This window comes from Acomys minous (genome assembly GCF_964271855.1).
Source record: "Acomys minous genome assembly, chromosome: 14".
NCBI lineage: Eukaryota > Metazoa > Chordata > Mammalia > Rodentia > Muridae > Acomys > Acomys minous.
The window spans coordinates 68,044,645-68,052,801 of record NC_140496.1 but is presented as its reverse complement, the minus strand read 5'-3'; the positions used below and the strand labels follow the sequence as shown (position 1 = coordinate 68,052,801).

Below are 8,157 nucleotides of genomic sequence, written 5' to 3'. Positions count from 1 at the left end.
AAATGACTCCTCCTTGTCGTTTCCTGAATGTTGGATGTGTTTCTCCCCCTCCCCGCCCTTTTACGAGGGTATTGCTCTTCTTTCCACCTTGCTCTTTTCTAATGTTACCCCACCCTCACCGGCTTAGCTCCCGACAATCGCATTACCCTCCAGTCCGTTTCCGGCATAGGTACTTGCCTCCTGGGTCCCCATATGCTCCCTCCTCTGCCCCTCAGCGGCATTCGCGCCCAGACTGTCATTCCCTACCTCTCCCTCCCCTACATTCCCGCGCCAAATAACACCCATTTTGCTTGTTCCTCTGGTTTAACCTCGATCGTCTATGCCCCTACCTTCCTTTCCTCCAAAGACTGGTGTGTCCTTGTTATTCTTCTTCCCCGTTTTACTATTCATGACCCCGACTCATTTTTAAATTTTCTGAAAGGGGGAATTTCCCCAACCCTAACCTTGCCTCCCCCTGGCTTACTACCCTTCTCCTCACCCTGCTCGGGCCCCTCGTTGGTGTTCTCCTTCTATTATCCTTTGGCCCATGGACTTTAAACCGTCTTACAGGGTTTGTTAAAAGTCAGGTTGAAGCTGCCACCAAGAATATCCAGGTTCACTACCGCCGCCTGGAGACTGAGGACTCAAATGAGACTTCTATTTCCATCCAGGAGATTTCACCTACGCCTCAGTCGGTTAACTATGGGCGGCCTTTGCAGTTCCTATGGGCGGCCTTTGCAGTTCCCGAGGATGCAGAATGCTGGATGGTGAGCCTGGTTGTGCCCTCGGTGCCTTTGGTAAACCTATGCAAGCCCTCCCCTATATCTTTTGGCCTGAGCCCACCTTGACCTGACCCGCGATAGTGCCTGGTAAGTCAGAGACGGAGCGATCGAATAAGTCTCGGTTATCAGACGTCGGTCGGTCCTTGGTGGGAGGACAGACCATAGGCGTGGTAAGATTGAGCATCGATCCTCTAGCAGGCTCAGGCCATCGCGAGGCCCCCTTTCCTTGGGAATTTGGCCGGTCCAGAATAACTGTTGTCCTGAAACACTTGGACAATAGTGATTCTCAAATATACCGCCATCCTGTAACAATGACTGGTGACCTCCTAAAAGTCATTTGCTGGGCTGTAAGGTCTCCCTCAGGCCAAAACAAACAAAAAGGGATGAGATGCCAGGGACCAAACGGCCTGAGGCAGACCTCCACCCATTCAGCATTTGCAGCAAACATCCTGCTGGGCCACTCATTAGGTATGCAAGGCATCCGGCTTAACCCTGAGAAGACAGCAATCTGATCCTAAGATAACCACAGAGACATCCTGCTTTGTCTCACCTGGAAGACCCCTCCCCTTGCAAATGTTCCCGGGGCTCAACCCAGAAGATTTTGTACTTTTCCACTACTCTCCTTGCGTACCCCCGCCCTCCCTAAAGCAGGTTTTAAAAAGCCTGCCATTACCCTCAATAAACGGCTCTTGACAAGCAACTGTTCGCTTGAGCTCTACGTCTCTCTCGCCCATTTCTTTAAATACAGGTTGCGACCCCCCTCGGCCCCCCAATAACTGACCAGCTGGACTGGTCGGTGGACTAGTTACATGGACTAGTTATCATTACATGGACTAGTTACAATGGCAATAACATGCAACTCAAAAATACACAGTAAACATAGAACAAAAATATTTGTGGCAATACATTATTAAATGATGCATGTTTAAACACCGCATTCTTTAAAAATATGTGTGTTGAACAAGAATATATTAACAAAAGACTTAGGTTATCCTAAAATATTTAAAAATAAACATCAATAACAAAATTGTTCTAAGTAATTCATAGATTAATGAAGAAATCAAAAGAAATTTTAAGGCATGTTTTGCCAAATAACAATGAAAACCCACCTATCACTTGGAGTTAAATTTGTAGCAGAGTGGTATATCACTAAGCACTAGTGAGGAAGTGACCTAACCAAGTAATTCCCCCATCACATCACATAGAACAGCAAAAGAAAATGTATCCCAAAGTCAGTAATGCTGCAGGAAGAAAAACTCTGAGACATGGTAAAAAACTAATTAATTAAAAAAGATAAAATATTGAATAAAATCAAGAAACCATGATCTAAAAATCATAATAAAATTTATTTTCCATAAACTGTACCACATTTTAAGAAGGAGAAAAGATATGCTAACCGTATAAAAACACTTTTCTCATCAGTATAGATAAGGAAATCCATGAGTTTTAAAGGCTAAAGGAGGGTGGAGGATAAAGGAACACTATAGATATGTTTCTATCTAGCCGAGCACAGTAGCACATATCTGTAATTCCAGCACTTAAGGAGGCAGACATAGGTGGGTCTCTGTGAGCTCAAGACCAGCCTGGTCTACAGAGTGAGTCCAGGACAGCCAGGACAACACAGAGAAACACTGTCCATCCATCTATCTGAGTGGTGGAGAACTGCTGTATAGGGATCAGGAAACTAGCAAAACCTGTTGAAATCTGCATTTCTTAAAGATGCAGATGGTTTCGCTTCTGTTTTGAACACACACAGAATCCCAGAGCTACTACAGTCTTAACCCCTCTATGGCAAAAAGAATCTGTAAGCCTGTTTCAATTATTAGAAATAAAAATGATTATCAAACTAATTAAATTATTGCCTGCTGCTTCTGTGTATGCCTTCTGCTTATTATTTAGGCTATTTTAATTCAAAATAGCATCTCTGCACAGTGCTGATAAGATTGGTAACCTAGAGCTCAGATAATGATTAATTTTGTAATGTAATTGGCTACCCCAGAGACTAGAATGAATAGGGAAATTTTATCTCAGTTTTTCAACTTATCTGTAATTCTATGTCTCTTTAATTGTTAGAATGAGCAAGGTTTACACTCCCCCTTTCTAGATTTCTACTCATCTATCTGAGTGACTGAGAAGTGCTCTAATGAGATCAGAAAACTAGCAAAAACGCTTGAAATATGCATTTCTTAAAGTAAAGATGCAGCTAAGGTGTATATTCTTGTGATAAAAATAGACTAGTAATTGATATGATGATGATTTGATCAAATGAAAATTATACATCTAGGGTGCAACAGATAGATGATTCTATAGAAAGATAAAGTAAAAAGTTACATAAGGTCTTCAAAAAATTCAGAGAAATACAGAATATGACATTTAATTTTTTTATTATTTTGAAAATTCATTGACAATGAGACAGGTTAACACCTGGCAACACCCAGCCTTCCTCAAAGATGATGATGAGCATTAAAGATCCTCCTTATGGAGATGGCTTCATATGTGGCAAACAAGCCACTGGGCAAAATGTCCTAGTTTCTACCACTGAAAGAATTCTGTCTAAAAACGAGCAAGCTTGGATGCAGGTCGATTGATGGCCAAACTCTGTCAAGACAGGGTAAGTAAGTCCTCAATAATTTCTGCCTTCCAAATATGACTGTCAAATATATTGGGCCAGAAGATAGAAGATGATGCTTCATTGTTACAGAGTTTTGGGTGACTATTCAGACTATTTGTGTAACCATCTCTGCCATCTTCTCATTTGGAAAGCTACTAACCAGCACTCTCTGTATACTCAAGTCTCTGATGGGGTTGAAGACCAGATAGTTTAGTCTTACAACTAAGCTTCATTGTTTAGGGGTTAAGATGTTTTCTAGGTCTAGATAGATGTTTTAAGTTGGTAAGGATGAGATATGATAGATATTAATTTACAATCAGAATTTTAGATGCACCAATATAGGAAAGATGATTTCTTCAAGGCTGCCGAATACAAATTGCCAAAGCACTAAGAATGTAACATTTATAATATCCTTGATTATTTTCTGGTTCTTCTTGCTGTAGGTAGTTTATTGTATATATGTGTAATAATATAAATGTAAAGTGCAGGTGGTCTCAGTTCTGTTTTGAACACATGCAGAATCCTCCAGCTTCTACGGTCTTAATCTTACTATGGCAAAGAGAATAAGAGAACAGAGAGATCTTTACTATCAGTTTTCTCCATGTGTGAAAAACGTGTAGTTTTTAATAATTCATTATATTTGGATAATGACCTTGTTACTCTCAGCATTACAGATAGCTTCTAGTTTTTAGCAGGTAGCATTTGTTTTATTGTTTGTCTCAAACTATTTCAACGTGTAAACTTTCTTCTATTTGTGCAATTGTTGTTTGAACAATTCATTAAAGCAGAAAAGCCCATAATTTCCTAATAACATTAATAACATCAAAAGAGCAAGCAGGTTAATTCAGGTCAGTGGAATTAGTGTTACCAGAGTAACTCAATATGTTATAACAAATAGCTATGCTAATTAGATAAACTTTTATTTCCTTAGCTGGTGTCTATTTGGCTGCATATCATGTTTTTATAAAAAAGAAACATATGGACAAATTAAAGAGATCTTTAAAGTTAAAAGAAAGATATCACGTACATATACAACTAAATATATACTTAAATATAAATATGTGTTTTCTTTCCTCCATTATACTTTCTTTTCACTATGTAGTAAATAGAATAAAAATAAAATTTTCTACATTAAGTATTTCATTGTCCAGAATGTTGGTACATTTTCAAAACATATAATAAAATTATGTGTAATAAATAATTAAGATTGTTACAACTATTTACAATGATATAATATTGGTAGCTGTTGAAAATTAGGTAATAATTTATGTATCCATAAAATATATACACATATGGAAACAAAGACCTACAGACAGACACACACATAAAAACATATCACATATGTCAGAAAAAAATACAAATACATCATTTTGCAGATGATGAAGATATTATACCAACAGATAAAAAACTATCCTTCTTCATGAAGAGGAAGGACTGGTGTTAAATTTACACTCATTTTGGGAGACTTTTTGCTTACCTTCTACACAGTTTTTCTCTCTCCTTTCTGCAGAAACAAGATGTTTGTTAAAAATGCATTTTTTATTTCATATTCCAGCTTAGTGTTAAAGGGAAAAATAGTCTATTTTAAAGATAGAAAAAAATTGCCGTCAAGAGTACTCCTTTAAAGAATTGTGTTTTTACGATTGTTTGTTTATTATTTAATCGTTTTACAGACTGATGCCCGCCAACCATCTCCTCTCCTCTCAATTCCACCCTCACACCCACTTCCACCACTTCACTTATTACCCCGTCTTCTTTTTCTCAGAGAAGTGGGTAGTAACCTTCTCTGGCACCTCAAGTCACAGCAACAGTGAGTGCTAAGTGTAGCCTCTGCCACCGAGGCCAGATAGGAAAGACCAGCTAGGGGGAAAGGATCCAAGGCAGGCAAAAGAGCCCAAAGTAGCCCTTACTCCCATTGTTAGGGACCCACATGATGATCATGCTGCATATCTGTTACATATGTGTAGGGGGTCTAGTTCCAGACCATGCAAGATCCTATGTTGATGATTCACTCTCTGGGAGCCCCCATGGGCCCAGGTTAGTTTCCTCTGTAGCTCTTCTTGTGATTTATTTGACTCCTGTGGCTCACTCAGTTCTTCCTTCCACTCTACCACAGTGTTCCCCCAGCTCTGCTCATTGTTTGGGTGGATCTCAATTTGGGTGATTCATTGGTTTGCCTTTCTCTCAATTTTTGTGCCACCTCTATCCCTACATTTCTTCTAGGCAGGACAAATATGGGCCAAAGGTTTAAGTGTGGTTTGGTGTCCCCTCCCCTCCACTGGAAGCCCCACCTGCCTACAGGAGGTAGAAACTTCAGGTTATATATCCCTCATTGTTAGTAATCTCGGGGGACTCCCCTGTCCCAGATGTGCTTGCTTACCTATTTGCATTCTCCCCCTAGTCCTCTCCTTCCTTACCACCCTCCCTAGCTGTCCCCAGCCTTGATATCCACCCCTGTTCCTCTCCCCATCCCCTCTCCAACACAGTTCCCTCTGTCCATCTACTCAAGATGTCCGTTATTTCCCTTCCTGAGCCTCAAACATCCTTCCTTGGGACTTCCTTGGCTTATTGTGGTCTGTAGGTTGTAGCATGATTACCCTGTACTTTATGGCTAGTGTCCACTATCAGTCAGTATATGCCATGTCTTTCTGGGTCTGGGTAACCTCACTCAGGGTGACCTTCTCTGGTTCCATCCATTTGCCTGCAAATTGCATGATGTCTATGTTTTTATAACAGAATAGTATTGAGTAAATATACCACACTTTTTCTTTCCATTCTTCGGTTGAGGGGAAGATTGGTTATTTCCGATGTCTGGCTATTATGAATAAATCTGCTATGATTAGAGTTGAACAAATGTCCTTGTGATATAGAGGAATATCTTTTGGTTATATGTCCAAGACTGGTATAGCTGGGACTTGAGGTAGATCTATTCTGAATATTCTAGAAACCTACAGATTGATTTCCAAAGTGATTATTCAAGTTTGCACTCCCAGGAGCAATGGAGGAGTGTACCACTTACTCCATATCTCTGCCAACATGTGCGGTCACTTGAATTTTTTTTACCTTAGCCATTCTGACTGGTTTAAGATGGAATCTCTGAGTCATTCTGATTTGCATTCCCCTGATGACAAAAATGTTGAACATTTCTTTAAGTGCTTCTCAGTCATTTGAGATTCCTCTGTTGAGAATTCTCTGCTTAGGTCAGTACTCCATTTTTAAATTGGGTTACTTGGTTTGTTGGAGTTTAATTTCTTGAGTTCTTTATATGTTTTGGATATTAAGCATCCTGATTACAAGATTACTACAGAGCAATAGTGATAATAACATATTGTGCTGGCATAAAAACAGACAGGCTGATCTGTGGAATCAAATTGAAGCTGTGAAAGTAAATCCACACTCTTTAAAAATATGATTCTTGACAAAGAAGCCAAAACCATACAATGGATAAAGGAAAACATTTTCAAAAATTTGCTCATCTAACTGGATGTGTGAATGTAGAAGAATGCAAATAGATCCATGTTTATCACCCTGTAACAAACTTTTTAAAATATATTTTATTAATTTATTCTTATTACATATCAATTGTTATCCCATCCCTTGTATCCTCCCATTCCTCCCTCCTTCCCATTTTCCCTTTACTCCCTTCTATGATTATGACTTAGGGGGGACCTCTTCCCCCTCTATATGCTCATAGGGTATCAAGTCTCTTCTTTAATTTCAAGTGGATCAAAGACTTCAACATAAAATCACATACACTAAATCCAATAAAAGAGAAAGTAGGAAATAGCCTAGAACTCATTGGTACAAGAGACAACTTCCTGAACAGAACAACAACAGGTAATGCACTAAGATAAATGATTAGTAAATAGGACTTCATGAAAAGCAGAGGACATCATCAATAAGACAAAATGGCAGCCTACAAATTGGGGAAAAACTTCTTTAAAGGATTATTAACTGACTTCTGTTACTGTATCACGTTGGGGGCAACTATGCAGATGGAACAAAAGGTTGATAAACTTTATTTCAGTTAACATAAGGACATTTTTTATTTTCTTAGTAACATCTTATACACACAAGCAAATGTTGTCTAAGCAATTAGATTAACCTTTTCTCTTCTAATCCCTCTTTCCATTCCTGTATTCATTCTTTCTTTTTTGATTTTCTTTATATTTCTCGTCATTCAAATTTCTCCTCCTTTCCCCCCATATTTCCCACTTTTTCCTCACCACAACTGAACTTCAAATTTCAAATTAATTAGGTAAAAAATTCAAAAAAATTATTATTTACAAATTGGAAAATACATAAATAATATTTGTTGAAAAATGTGATAGGCTAGTGGTTTACAACATAGCTGAGGTAATAGTGACCTTGCCACAGAAACATCAAGATTCAGTTTGGATCTGCAGCAGTCACATAAATAGCCAGCCATGGCAGTATAAGTCTGTAATCCTAGCACTGAAAAGGCAGAGACAGAAATTGTCTTGGCCTGATTCCTCATCAAGTTTAGTAAAATATGTGAACTCTAGACTCAGTGATACCCTCCATCTTTAATGTGTAAGATGGAAGGTGATTGAAGATGATACTGGACAGCTAGTTCTGCCCTTCACATGCATGTTCACACACACACACACACACACACACACACACACAAAATCTCTTAATAAATAGATAAATAAAAACTAATGCTAATAATCTACAAATACTGGTCCAATAAATAATCAGTACATGCTGATCCTAAAAGAAAGAAAAATAATTGCATACATTACAATTAAGAAGGCTAAAATT

General features: G+C 38.6%; 1 long non-coding RNA gene across 1 annotated transcript; it reads left to right on the top strand.

Annotated features, from left to right (window-relative positions):
* Nucleotides 1-252: 252 nt before the first annotated feature.
* On the top strand, nucleotides 253-1,461 carry LOC311583336. Its single transcript, XR_014774460.1, has 2 exons — nucleotides 253-758; nucleotides 977-1,461. It is a non-coding gene; the product is annotated as an uncharacterized lncRNA (long non-coding RNA).
* The last annotated feature ends 6,696 nt before the right edge of the window (nucleotides 1,462-8,157 follow it).